The 15,750-nt window shown below is 39.9% G+C and overlaps 2 long non-coding RNA genes and 1 pseudogene across 3 annotated transcripts in view; 1 reads left to right on the top strand and 2 right to left on the bottom strand.

Annotated features, from left to right (window-relative positions):
* LOC310729190 overlaps positions 1–15,750 on the bottom strand; it is a 159,883-nt gene that overhangs the window by 41,436 nt on the left and 102,697 nt on the right. The window lies entirely within an intron of this gene.
* Positions 1–15,750, top strand: part of LOC310729180 — an 80,789-nt gene that overhangs the window by 2,706 nt on the left and 62,333 nt on the right. The gene's annotated exons all lie outside the window — the stretch shown is intronic.
* On the bottom strand, positions 8,081–9,833 carry LOC310729164 (immunoglobulin kappa constant pseudogene; annotated as a pseudogene). Its single transcript, XR_014538381.1, has 2 exons — positions 9,729–9,833; positions 8,081–8,491 (listed from the first exon to the last, which is right to left on the bottom strand). The product of XR_014538381.1 is annotated as an immunoglobulin kappa constant pseudogene (transcript).

Below are 15,750 nucleotides of genomic sequence, written 5' to 3'. Positions count from 1 at the left end.
TTCTTACTCTGGAATTTTATGGAACCACCCAAGGCGTTGATGAGAAACCGTCCCCAGCTGCACAGATGGCCTCCAAATGAAGAAAACACTATCCCGTGGCAGGCCTGGATGAAGTGGGAAGATCCGCAAAGGGAAGAGGGCAGGAACAGTGATCACTGGAACTTCATGAGCATGTTTACAGTTTTTCTTGATTGCTAAGACACATTTCTTGAAAGCTGCTCTCCTTTTCTCTAAACTGTGAACACAAAACCCAATTCTCAAGCTACATTAACAAAACCTCAGACTCTTCTTGCAAAACCAAACTTTCACTATGTTGTCAACTATGTTATCAAATCGTGCCTCGAGTCAATTAAAATTAAAATCACTAAGGAACAGTCACTAAACATTACGTAGAAAAATAGAAAACACAATGTTTAGGACATGAAGCTGGAGAAATACATGTTTATTGTTCACTGTAGGCTAAATGCATGTTGCAAAACAAAAAATACCTGTGCATTTAGCACCTGTACAAAAAGACAAAACATAAATCTTGTGCATTTACACGTAGCACTTGTAAAAACAAACAGAAATCTTATGCGTTTGCCACTTGTGGTCAGTAAGCCCATGTAAAAATAAAGTACAAAAATATACAAATAAGTGCATTACTCAGCCACAGCATCATGTCTCCGTACTGCGTCAGGCCACAGGACTTCATCCACATCACAGGCCACATTTTGTCTGGCCAGGCAATGGGGGAAAAAAAACCCTGGCATGCCGTATCCAGGCTTGGCATGCCTCCACACCTATGTCACCACAGGCAAGTCCCATGGCTTGCATCAGATGTACCCTGTTGTAAGGTTGGCAATCATATACCTTCCACCGCCATGAGGAGAAAAATTCCTCAATTGGGTTTAGGAAAGGGGAGTACGGTGGAAGGCAAAGATTGATAAAACCTTGGTTCATATTGAACCACTCTCTAACCTGGAGGGCTCTGTGAAAACTCACATTGTCCCAAACAACAACATAAATGGGATGCTCATCCTGCTGCCCTAACAGAACATCTCGCGTGTGATTGAGGAAAATTAGGAGCTGGTGAGTGTTTTAGGGCCCCAGGTTGGCATGCTGGTGGACAACCCCATGATTGCTGATGGTAGCACATAATGTGACATTGCCACCATGCTGCCCAGGAACACCAACAATGGCCTGATGGCCAATCACATTATGGCCTTTCCTTCTCCTTTTGGTGAGATTAAACCCAGCTTCATCCATGTACATGTATGTATTCATGGGGTCTTTCCATTGCATCCAGTTAAGGAATCCTCTGTAGATATAGTTATGGAAGTGATACGGAAAAAGTGATTTAGGCCACTACAGTAAATCACTACTATTTAGAGTAATCAACATTGAATGTGTCTGGATATATGCCAACCTGTACATACTGGAATCTTTGCTCTTTGACTCTGTCTGAGTTGCGATCAAAGGGCACTCTGTATAGCTGTTTCATGCGCAGTCTCTTGCACTTGAGGACACGATCAACAGTAGAGAGGCTGACACTGTTGATACCCTCAAAATTTACATGGTTCTCAATGATCTTCTGCTGAATTTCACTCAGTTTAATGGCATTGTTCTCACGGACCATATCAACAACTAGGGTCTCTTGGTGTGGGGAGAACATACCTGACCTCCCGCCCCCATGTGTCTTTCAATTCTACAAAAAGAGAACATGGAGTTACATAAACTATACATGGAATACTAGGCCTACAAACAGTTAGACCAACCCTCCATTACAATACTACAGTACATTGGTACAGTGATGTACTGAAACATATATATTTATTTACAGTATACTGTGGTACAGTATAAAGTATGTCATACAGTAATTGCTGTCAAAATTTACATACTGTACTATAATGTCAAAAAAAGGTAATTACCTGTTCTCGTCTCTAAATCTTCAGGTTATGGTGGACACAGTGAATCTACTAATGTTTGGTTGTACCCTTTGTCCAGCCTCACTCATGCTCATAGCATGGACAAGAACATGGTCAATCACAGTAGCTTTGATTTCATCAGATATTACTGTTCTTTCTATTACCACCTCGACCTTCTCTCACACGAACTCTTCCTCTTAGATTTCTATCCATTGTAGGGACTCACAAACCAGTGCTCTCTGAACTGGCTTACTGTATATGTTCCCTCACATCATTAGCCACAAGTGTGATAAATTTTAAGTTGTTGTGTTCAAGTGGTGACAACTGTGCTTTAATTGTGTTTGACTTTTGTCACCTGTGCTCATCATTATGCAGCACGGGTGCATCACAATGAAAATGTGTTCGCAAGTTGTGTCTAAACAGGTGAAAAGTGCTTATGGTTTGCCAAAAGAGTGATTGATTCAATCAGTGGGTTCAGGCAACTGAGCATTTGGTTCAGACAAAAGGGTTTAGTGTTTTAGCAATTGAGAAAAACTTTAACTCGACCGAGAGAGAGAGAGAGAGAGAGAGAGAGAGAGAGAGAGAGAAAAGAGGGGTGACAGGAAGAGAAGCATATGGATATTATGTGTCCTTATTGTTGTATAAAAGTTAATGTCACTGTGCAGTTTAGACGCGCTATGGCAGCATAGCATAAAGGGAGAACCGGAAGGTGACACAGACATGAGGGATCTCTGGAATAAGGGACGACCCACCACACCACCGTCAACAAACCTGAGTGAACTTATGAGAATACGGGGACGACAGCATACAAATATCCCAGTTCACCAAACACTTTATATCCCTGATCCCTCCAGATCTGCGCCTTACCTAAGAAAAATCACTGTCCTGAACACTGATTGGAAGGTTGTTCCATCACTGTGGGGCTTTATAAGAGAAAGATCTGCCCCCTGCTGTAGTCTTCATTATTTCAGGTACCAAATAACAAATAGCCTGCACCTTTTTATCTAAGTAGGCATGGAGGATCATACTGGTACAGAAGTTCACACAGATACTGTGGTGCGAGACCGTTAAGTGCTTTATACGTGATTGATTGATTGATTGATTGATTGGGAGCCAGTGTAGACTGATTAAAACAGGAGTGATGTGGTCATATTTCCTAGATCTAGTGAGGACTCTTGCTGCTGCATTCTGAACTAACTGAATGTGGCGGAGGGGAATATGCCTTGTGGGGCAGATAACAAGCCTTTGACTAAGGAAGACTGAGTGGGCAACAGGATCCTAGTCCTCCCACCCAATGCTTTAGGTCTCAGTATAACGAGTGGTTATATGTTGGTGTCTATCGTGTTGTCATGTGGGACTACAGATCAGGTGAGGTGGGCTTCAGGATTTATCTAATTCACGGTGGTAGCCTGAAGTGTACGTGAGTGTGGAGAATACTCAGGAAAACCCACCCTCCCAGATCCAACAGGATAGATGAGACGGCCCCACTCCTTAGTATAAAGGACTCAGGTTAACTGGCACACATTCAATTTAACTAAACAAGAATATTTATTTAAATAAAAAACATTAGTCATATGAAAAGGCTAAGAATGAAACCAATATATAAGACCGTAAGGAAAATAAAAACAATGTGACTGTTCCAGTTAAACCTTATTTCCAGTGTTCTTTTGCCACACTGAAAATTTCACATTCACAATGAGTTGGAATCAAATCAGTTCACCTCAAATTTTAAAGAGTTCGTTTCAAAAATCAATAAAAAAATTATACTCAGTCCATTCACGAGTCAAGATGTCCATAGACTGGCAAAAAAAGTCTTTTTGTGGAAAACTCACGTCAGTTTCTCGAACAACAGTTTCTTTAAACACAGTTCTGTTTTGATACTTGTTGAAAAGAAAAGGTAACTTGCTTATCAACATTCACGTAAAATGAACAAATTACTGTACATCACCACCCTTGGGTCCTGGACGGAGCGCTGAAAGGTGTCCGGATAGGCAGGGTACTGTTCCCTTAACTCTTTGATCCCCAATGATTGCCCTCGTGATCCTGAAAGACACAGCACGACCCGACGAGGCCACAATCCCTTCCAACGGTGATCAATTAGAGAAAACAATGAACACAAGATGCCATCCAACGAATCAGCTAATAGTCCCCGCAATAGCATCCACTACGCTTTGAGTTCGTTTGAACTAACAAAAATCTGGATGTAAATCGCAAAAGAACCCAAAAACACGGGGGTATTCAACTTCCACACCGAATAACTCAAATTACCTTAACAGGTCTGTTGTCCAGCCTTATTCAGAAGCACAACGAAAAACTTGCTACATCGCTAATAATAACAGGCTAGTTAAGATGAACGGAGACTTAGAAGCATGTCAGGTAGCTTTGATGCATGTCATCAGTCTGAACTAACTTCCTATGCTGATTAAGAAGTTCAAAATCAACTGCACGTTTTTCATAAGCTCACCACTGCTCTTCTCCCTTTTTCCTTCTTCTACATACACTTTTCGTGCACATGTCGGAGCAAAACAAAATGGCGGCGCCCATATCAAAATAAAAGTCAACATTGTTAAGCTGATCTCTCTCATCTGACTTTGCTGAAATAAACAGGTGTGTATCATCAGCATAGCAATGGATGCGAATATCATGTTTATGTATAATTTCACCCAGAGGCAACATATATAAAGAGAAAAGCAGTGGGCCTAAGACAGATCCTTGCGGAACACCAAACTTTACCTCAGAGAGTGTGGAGAACTCACCATTTACATCAACAAACTAATAGCGATCAGTCAAATAAGACCTAAGCCAGAGGAGAGCTGTTCCCTTTATTTCAACAGCATTCTCAAGTCTAGAAAGCAGTATAGTATGATCAATGGTGTCAAAAGCTGCACTAAGGTCAAGCAAAAACATTAAAGAGACAAAACCTTATGTAAGCATAACTGCGGTGAATACCAGGAAGGCAGCAGGACCAGATGGCATCACAGGTCAGGTTCTAAAAGCCTGCGCTGACCAGCTAGCACCGGCGTTCACTGAGATATTCAACCTCTCACTGGAACAGTCTGTTTAAAACAGTCCACCATTGTTCCTGTCCCGAAGAAACCCCAGCCCACCTGCCTTAACAACTATCGCCCTGTAGCTCTGACCTCAGTAGTGATAAAGTGCTTCGAGAGACTGGTCAGAGACTTTATCACTGCCTCACTACCGGACACACTGGACCCACTACAGTTTGCATATCGTCAGAACCGTTATACTGAGGATGCCATTGCTCATCTCCTTCACACTACGATGAGCCACCTGGACCACAGAAATGGGAATTATACAAATATGCTGTTTGTGGACTACATTTCAGCATTTAACACCATAATTCCCTCCACGCTCTCATACTTCCTGACAGACAGACCACAAGCCGTACGGGTGGGAAAACACACTTCATCCACCCTCACCCTCAGCACTGGAGCTCCCCAGGATTGTGTTCTGAGCCCCCTGCTGTACTCACTGTACACGTATACTGTGTGGCCACTTCCAACTCCACCACCATCATCAAGTTTGCTGACGACACCGTTGTGGTGGGCCTAATCTCCAACAACGACGAGACGGCCTACCTACAGAAGGTTAAAAACCTGGAGAGATGGTGCCAGGAGAACAACCTTCTCCTGAACGTCAGCAAGACTAAGGAGTTGATCGTGGACTTCAGCATGAAGCAGGAGCAGTCATACCAACCACTAAACATCAGCGGGACCCCAGTGGACAGTTTCCGGTACCTTGGTGTTCACATCACACAGGACCTGTCTTGGTCCTGTCACATCAACACCCTGGTGAAGAAGGCCCGGCAGCGTCTGTACTATCTGAGACGCTTAAGGGACTTTAAACTACCCTCTCAGGTGCTAAAGACTTTCTACACCTGGACCATTGAGAGTGTTTTGATGGGTAGCATCACTCCCTGGTTCGGGAACAGCACCATGCAGGACAGGCGAGCCCTCCAGAGGGTGGTGCGTTCAGCTGAACGTACCATCCACACCGAGCTCTTCAGGATCTAAAAAATGGCCGACTCTCTCCATCATCACACTTCTTCTCTGTACATATCTCACCTTTCGCACCACGACACTTTAAACTCTGGACTCGTACAGCACAGTGCACTTTATTTCTTATACCACACCATACCGCACACGGACACTTTACACCACACTTTATGGACAAGCTAAACCACCTTAAATTGTCTATTGTTTACTGTTTATTGTGTACTGTTTCACTGTTTACTGCCATAAGCATTTTTTTGTATATATATCCTTTTCTTTCACATATATATATATATATATATATATATATATATATATATATATATATATATATATATATATATATATAATCTCATTATATATTCGTATATTTTATTTGATATAGTTTTTATACTTTATTTATCAGTCTTCTTTTTCTTTGTATTATTTTTCTCCCCCCCAATTCTATTCCCTCATGCCAGACTGTCGTAATAAGCATTTCACTGCATGTCGTACCCTGTATGTATGTATGTGTATGTGACAAATAAAATTTGATTTGATTTTGATTTGTGCTACAACCTTTTCTAAATTTTGGATATACAGGGGAGGTTTAATATGAATGAATCATGTTTAATGATTCAAAGGCTTTCATTAATAATTAAAAGCAGAACATTGCAGGAATACACAAACTTTACACATATTTAGGTGATAATGAAGCAGAAGAGCTGAGTTACACTGAGGAGTGTGTAAGCTCAAACTTCCAGCTCAGCCTCCAGTCTGAGGGGAAGCCCTTGTAGGCCACATACGGGATTGTGATCTTCTCCTGCTGCAACTCCACACTGGAGGGGGGCAGCACTGTCACACTGGGCTGGGTGACACCAACACACATACACACAGTTTAGACAGGAATGGACATCTGTCAATCTCTGTCTTCATTTCAGCTCAGTGTGTGTTTCACTTCTCTTTATATATTACAGAGCAGAATTGAGTTCAGTGGAGCGTCACAAACGTTTCACCTTTAATTCAAATACTTTTATATTTTAGATCTATTATACATTCTATTATTCTGATTACTTCATGTGAAAATTAAATATTCACTAATCAAAAACATCAACAGCATTTAATACACACACAGTCTATAGAATCATGTCACAGTCATAAACACAATGATGTCTATTGGTATGATTTAAGTAAAAAAATGCTACTAGCACTATAATCAGATTTTTTGTTTTCTCATATCAGGGAAAAAAACAAGAAACAGAAAGATCTTGACAAAAAAATGTGCTTTTAGGCTTATATCATTAATCTGAACACACTCCATTTCACTCATTAATCTGAACACACTCCATTTCACTCATTAATCTGAACACACTCCATTTCAGTCATTAGTGAAAAGAGTACTTACAGCCCTCCAGGCCACTAGAATACACCCTCACACACATGTCAAATTTCGTCTTTTTTATTGTCAGTGCCAATTCTTGCTTTGATTTGCACCCCAGTTTAGTTTCAATCATCAGTCACAGTATTTATGTTCTGCCTTTTTACTTCATCTTTGTTGGAGTATTAAGTTGTTAAGTTTTAAGTTGTTTAAGTTCATTAAGCGAGTAATGTTGATCAGTTACTTAGTTTTCATGCCACTATCCTTAGCCTAGCATATTTTTTGTCTTATTTATTCATTTATTTGTTCTTATTTTCCATTATAAATGTACTGGATTTTATTTGCTTTTTTGTTTAGCAGATACCATCCATGTAACAAAGCTCTTGTTTTGCCCTGTGCCTACTTGAGTGTGGATCTGTGTGCAGTATCTGTGTCTATCAGTATCAGTGTTTCATTCTGATCAAGGTTCATGTTTTGCTTAAATACAGGGATTATGGGTTTAACAGAGATTAATAGGGTTTTAAGCAAATTCTGAGCAGAAAGAGAAATATGATGTTTAATAATGTGAAATACACACACACACACACACACACACACACACACACACACACACACACACACACACACACACACACACACATTTGCATGACAAGCTCTAACCAGTTAAACACTTTCAGCAGATGTTTCTGGTTCTTCATCCAAAATCACTCAAGCACAACACACAGCTCTGCACTTGACCTGCTGTAAAGGTGCAGTTCCAAATCACTAACAAAGACACTTCACTACTAAAAAAGGAGACATGATTTCCAGATTAAAGCTTTATTTCAGCACAGCTACACCACTGACACCACCTCAGACTGCTAAGCATGTGTTAAAGTGTACACTTGAATTCTAGTGGTCTTCACAGCGACTCTTTCGGAACGAGGTGATCTGAGTGGTGTCGTGGTGGGAGACGATACAGCCGAACACCTCGGCCTCTTCCCAGCGTTCTTTGCTGAGGGTCAGGGTGCTGCTGCGGCTGTAGACACCGTTCTTCTGATCTTCTGTGCTGGTCAGAACACCTTCGTTCACCTCGACACCGTCCACGGTCCAGCTCGGCAGCGCCCCCTGTGGAGAATAGTCAGAGAACAGGCAGAGCAGAGAGGCCGAACCCTCAGAGAGCTGCAGAGAGGAGGGAGGGAGCAGAGACACGGAGGGCTTCACCATCGTTCCAGCTGGAGATCAAACACACACAAAAACACACACACGCACACAGACAGACACACATAATTATTAAATTATAGTCATGTTAATGTGAACTCTATCACACTGAACCTGTTGATATTTGGTACTGTAAAACCCTGTTGTACGAGCAACTAATAGTACGAGCGATCTTACTCGCAAAATTTTACCCTATTTCACAAACAAATTTCGAAGGCACGAGCAAACCCACGCTGCCAGTTCCCTGTTTTCAGCGGAGGGTAGCATCATTCGCTTAGTTGATGACGTATCACTCGGTCGCTCTCGTTGTTCAGTGCAGCAAAAACATAACTTTTTTTTAGGGTAATATTTTTATTTCACTAGAAATCTTGAAAAATGTCGCCCAAGAAAATCAGTGATGGTGCTGTGAAAACAAAAGTAAATAGAATTACCATGGAAACCAAGAAGGTTACGAGTGTGGAGCGCATCTCACACTCGCAATCAACCACTACCACATGAGTAAGTGTTAAATTATGTTTACACTATGGTTATTTGCGGTGTATTTGTTTGTTAAAATAGGCTACAAATACTTTTTAAGTGCAAAAATAAGCTATTGAATGAGGTCTCAGAACGGATTGAATCACTTTTACATTCATTCTTATGGGGAAAATTTGTTCGGCCGTACGAGCAAATGGACCTACGAGCAATTTTCAAGAACGAATTATGCTCGTACAACGGGGTTTTACTGTAATTCATTGTAATGGCTATAGAACAGGTGCAATAGTTTACAACAGGACACAATTCTTATAATGTCATCCAACTAAACTGAAGCTAAACAAAACAACCTCCATCTTCTGGTTCATAACCAAACTCCAAGGGTTCAAATCTATAACCATCACACAAGAGTAAAGTCATCTTCATTCAGTTTTGTAGATAAACCTATTAATGATTTATGAATTAGCATCAATGTGAAATCAACTTTAAACCATCATTGTTCCTGTTAACTTTTAACATGAATCTGAAAAAAGAGTAACTCCTATAGAGTTTTACAAAATGACACAAAAGCTGAGACTTTCTAGAAGCAGCTCTCTCCTCTCCTCTTCACATTTCCGCATTTTATAGAAAATATCTATTTATTTATTTATTTATTTATTTATTTATTTATTTATTTATTTATTTATTTATTCATTTATTTAGTATATTGTAGTGAATTTGTATTTACATTGCGTAAAAAAAATTATCCACGAGATTTTAGTAAAAGTGAGCACTTACTTTTAATAATGAGTTTAGTTCCTCCACCAAAAGTCCACCACAGTGATACATTCTAATGAAACCGTCGTACAAAAACCTCTGTTACACTACAATAAACCTAAATACACACACACACACACACACACACACACACACACACACACACACACACACACACACACACATACACACTTCTCTGACTCTGAACACTTCTCTGACTCTGACTCTGAATACTGTACACACTGCAGAAGACAGGAGGAGAAATAACACCAAATGTTGGATTAATGATGAGATTTGTCTCTACAGTCAGTAACACAAACATGATACATAAAGATAATAATAAATAATGTTATAATTTTGGTTTCTGCAAAATCTCCTCTGTAGTCAGTCTGAATCCTGATGGAATTTAAGTGAAAGTCTGAATTTCTGTCGTCATTTCTCTTAATACACTTAAAACACTTAATATTTTCCAAGAAATCTCTCATTGTGACTGAGTGTGAGCAGAAAGCTGGAGAAGCTCCTAAACTCCTGTTTAAACTTGTAAATCAGCTACAGTCTGGTTTTCCAGCTCGTTTCAGTGGCAGTGGATCTGGATCTGATTTCACTCTGACCATCAGTGGAGTCCAGACTAACGATGCAGGAGATTATTACTGTCAGAGTGAACATTCCATCACAGGCTACTGGTTCACACAGTGATATAGGGTCGTACAAAAACCTCCCTCAGTCAGATAGTAGAGAAACTGCACTGCTGCAGCTGGGAGCGACTGCAGGTGCTGAGTTGGAGGATGTGATACACACAAACACACAAATTCCTATTTAACAGACACAAATCTTGGGTCTGTTACTGTGATTTGTGTCTTTGTGTTTAATATGTTGGTCTCCAGAACATATTATGCCCAGAACACAATTTAGCCATTTTGTTTTCCTGATGAGACACAACTAATGAGTTCATTAGGATCAGCTGTGAGTATTTACTCCAGAGCTTCATCAACTTTTATAATGTTTTAAGCATATTGCATTAGGTAAACTATAACATTTTCTTAGCAGAGACATGGAAATAACAAACAAAAACACACAATAAAACACTTACCGTATTTTCCAGACTATAAGTCGCTACTTTTTTTCCCACGCTTTGAACCCTGCGGCTTAAACAATGAAGCGGCTAATATATGGATTTTTCTGGGTTTTTCCGGGTCTCACAAACTTGATGCCGCCAAAAAATTGAGCCCCATAACATTAGACCAATGAAATTGCCGAACGGGTTAAGGTGAGCCAATAAAACTCTTTATATTAAATCGAGGGCACTCCCACTGAATCATTGTGATTAAGGTAGTCATTTTGTCATCTACACGTCCTCATCATGGCAAATACACGAAAAAATGCATATGATGCAGGTTTCAAGTTGAAAGCGATCGATCTGGCTGTTGGAAAAGTTTCAAACTTCTGCAAATTCACTCATGCAAAGATAGCGGAGCATTCCATCGGCCCGCACGAGATCATAAATATGGATGAGGTTCCTTTGACGTTTGACCTGCCTGTGAACTGTGAACAGAAAAGGAAAATCATTCATCACGCTAAAAACAACCGGGCATGAAAAAACGCACTTCACCTGTGTTCTGAGCTGCACGGCGGCGGGAGAAAAGCTTCCACGGGTGATTTTTAAACGAATTACGATGCCAAAAGAAAAACTCCAGAGAGAAATTGTTTTGAAAGTAAACAAGAAAGGATGGATAACGGAAAGCCTAATGAATAAATGGCTGACGCAGTGTTACGGCAAGCGACCAGGAGGATTTTTTCACAGGAACTAGGCATTGCTCGTTATAGACAGCATGAGGGCTCACATAACAGATTCTGTGAAAGAAGCCATCAAGAGGACAAACTCAATTCCAGCTGTGATTCCTGGGAGCATAACAAAGTATTTGCAGTCACTCAACATCAGTGTAAATCGTGCATTTAAGGTGCCGATCCGTGTTCAGTGGGATGCTTGGATGACAAGTGGGGAGAAATCCTTCACTAAAACGGGCCGAATGCGAAGAACAAGTTATGGTCAAGTCTGCCAGTGGATCCTGACAGCATGGAGCACCATCAAAAAAATCCACTATAATCAACGAGTTTCGAAAGGCTGGACTACTGCATGTTGAAGAGGGCAGCACGAGCTCAGAGGGGGATTTGACTTCAGATGAAAATGACGAGAGCGACAATGAAAACAATTCTGAGAGAACATCGGATAAAGCAATTCTGAGGCTGTTCAACTCCGATACCGAAGGAGATGACTTCAGTGGTTTCAGTTTGCAGGAGGAAGACAGTGACAATGACTTTATTGGTAGGCTCCTGTTTTGCCGTGTTACAGGCACTGTCTTTCGTTAAAGCCTGTGTTAAGTTAATTAGTTTCAGTGTAGGCACCTGCGGCTTATAGACAGGTGCGGCGTATTTATGTTCAATATAGATCTATTTTTTTTAATTCAGTGGGTGCGGCTTAATAGCCGTAAATTACAGTAAATGTGTTTGACTCTTTTAGATGTTTGGTCTGTTTAGAGGAGAAGCCTTGACATAACACCTCCCATATACTGACAATGAATTTCAACCTTGGTTACAGAATCAGTTCCTGTTGGTTGCAGTAGAGCTCCAACAGTCCTGTACATAAGTGGTGGACTTTCTAGGTTTTGGTGTTTTAGGGTCTGATTAATGTCTGTTTGGCGTAGGTCAGAGACAGTGCCTTTAGTCTGTAGGCTTAGGATGCGTGTGTGTGTGTGTGTGTGTGTGTGTGTGTGTGTGTGTGTGTGTGCTCCACTGCTTCTGTTGTTGCTGGAATTTTTCTCTGCTCCAGTTCTTCAGCTCTCTGTTTAGCTTAGTGCTGCTGTTCTCTGCAGTCTCATCACCTCATATGTTGTAGTTTGTGCTGGTGTTGGTCAGTGACACTGAGGCCTGCTAAATCTGGAGATTTTGAACACAGCATGAAAGGACTTTACTAACCATTCTCATTCTGGAGTTATGTTTGTATCTTTAGAACAATATTTTCGTTACTATTGTAATTAATTATTTTAGTACAGTATTAGAACACAGATTTCCTCCCTGATAAAAGTTTTCGAGTGAAATTTTGCATATTTTATAAAAAATAAAAAAAAATACAAAAACAGTACATCATCATTCTCACTCAAGCACATTTTATGTTTCTCTTAATTACTTATTGCATCGGACTATTCAAAATGCAGTAAATATAAAAGTTATAAACCAAATGATTCCCAATGAGAGACTGGCTTTAAAACCTATTGCTCTACATTTATTCTTCTTATTATAGTTGTTGTTGTTGTTGTTGTTGTTGTTGATGTTGCTAATGCAGAAGTAATATTCTCTCTGATTGGGAACATAATGAATTTGTATGAAAGCATGTGTTCTGATTAAAATAATATCAATTAATTGCTTTTAAAAGTAAATACCTATAAACAGGGATTATAGCAATAAACCTAAATATGATGTATATTTATGGGTAAATTGTGCACTAAGGACATGGAGGCCATCAGGAGTCTTTCTTATAAATAATCAGGTAAACAGATACTGAGACAGATGCAGTGGTGATTTGTGTATGAAGTGAATCATATTTACTGATGCAAAGGCTTTTATTAATAATTCAGAGCAGGACATTGCAGTGATACACACACGTAACACATGTTCAGGTGATAATTAAGTAATATGTGTAACTGTATCATTTGAACTAACTGCGGTTACCGGTGTTATTACTTTGTTGATGCATAGAAGAAAGATAAGAAGAGATTAACTGCCTGGTGAATTGCTGATATTTGTTCAGGGATAAAAAAGGAAAAAGAAAAGAAAACATACAATAAGTTTTAAGAAATCTTGTGTGATAGTCAATGAATCATATGCACAAGCACCAACCTCCTGTCAGCCACGCCTTAACACGCATGTTTAACTTCGCCCCGACCTATAGAGGGCACACTCTCACAAGACAAACAACAAAAAACATTATAATATTTCAAAATAGAATTAATTATAAATCATATGCAATTTTATCTAATGTATCCTACACTGAACTTCTGTCATTTCTATACATGCACTTGCACACCTCTTAACATTGTTTAAACAAATCTCCAATTGTGAGTGTGAGAATGACAGTAAGATTGGGGAAATGTTAAAGACGTTTCTATACTTAGAGGACACTTTGCATCGGCAGCACATGCTTCAGTGCTCTGGGAGTGTTTATAGCACTGTGACTTTCACACTTCATGACTGAGAGCTGCTGCTACAGAAACTTCACCCACAGCTACCATGACTTTGATCCCCGTCTTCATCTAGACACTGATCCTCTGGACTCAAGGTCAGACACTGCTTCATATTTTATCTCTACAATGATGTGTTCATACAAATACACGTATTGTTTCTGTTGTAATATTTCAGTTTCATGCTGCAATATTGTGTATTTTTTTACAGAATGCAGAGGTCAAGCAACAGTAACTCAGACTCCTGCAGTGAAATCTGTTCTTCCAGGAGAAACAGTCACCATCAACTGTAAATCCAGTCCTGCAGTGTATAACAACAACTACTTACACTGGTATCAGCAGAAAGCTGGAGAAGCTCCTAAACTCCTGATTAAATATGTAAATCAGTTACAGTCGGGTTTTCCAGCTCGTTTCAGTGGCAGTGGATCTGGATCTGATTTCACTCTGACCATCAGTGGAGTCCAGACTAAAGATGCAGGAGATTATTACTGTCAGAGTTACCACAGCATCTCTGGCTACTGGTTCACACAGTGATATAGAGTTGTACAAAAACCTCCCTTAGTCAGATAGTAGAGAAACTGCACTGCTGCAGCTGGGAGCGACTGCAGGTGCTGAGTTGGAGGATGTGATACGACACAATGACACTTTTTTGGCTTATTGATTTATTTATATTCACTACCTCCATATGATCAAACTTATCTTCCATTTCCATGCAGATAAACACACTCACTCACACACACACACACACACACACACACACACACACACACACACACACACACACACACACACACACACACACACACACACACACACACACTCAGAGCTATTCAATAGACACAATTTGCGGCCTTATTTGTATAGCACATCTAACAATGCCCCAAAGCAGCTTTACAGAAATAAATAGAATCTGTGTATACATTTTAAATTTATAAATTAGTCCCTAAATGTATTCATATTGTTATCCTTTATGAACAAGTCAGCCATGAAGTGACAAACAAAACTCCTTGACATGATTTGAAGAAGAAACCGTGTGAGGATTTAATCTCAAAAAGGAAACCTTCCTTATTTAGCTGACAAAGAACATCAATTTTTAATACTTCAATCATTGTTGAGGATATCAACTGATGGTCCACTGATGAAAACTCTGATATAAACCTGCTCATGGTGATTGTAGTCCTAAGCAATTGTAGCAAACAGTTTATACTAATTACAGTCCAGATCCATATAATGGTTCTTGTGTTTAACCCTCTGCTGTAACCTCATGTGTTTTTTTAAACTGTTTATGTGGAACCTTCAAGAGGTAGTGCATCAGGATGATTCAGGCAGGTCCAGAAAGAAAAATGGGACAGAATCCCTGTAGCATCAAGATCGTGTTTACGGAAGGGGGGAGGAGAAAGAGAGAAAGAAAGAGAGAGTGACAGGAAGAAAGAGGGAAGCATGAATTATTAGGATTATTATCCTTATTGCTACATAATATTTAAGGACAAAAATGCAGTATGAGTAGAGTGCAAGTAAGGACACTGGCAGGACTACAATAGCTATGACAGCATAACTAAAAGGGACAGTCAGAAGGTAACAGAGACATGAGAGATCCCTTTAATGACAGCCCACCACAACGCTGACAAAAAACTTGAATGAACGCATGAAAGTGGGGGTGGAGGGGGATATCCATACATCCCAGTTAAATAAAACAGTTTACAGGTCAAGTCAAATAGTAAAATAAAATAACAATGATCCCTCCAGATCTGCTCCTTTACCTCTTTTTCCTAAGATAGATAGATAGATAGATAGATAGATAGATAGAT

The sequence above is a fragment of the Silurus aristotelis genome, assembly GCF_946808225.1.
Source record: "Silurus aristotelis genome assembly, chromosome: 7".
NCBI classification, from domain to species: Eukaryota; Metazoa; Chordata; class Actinopteri; order Siluriformes; family Siluridae; genus Silurus; species Silurus aristotelis.
This window is presented reverse-complemented; position numbering and strand designations above follow the sequence as displayed.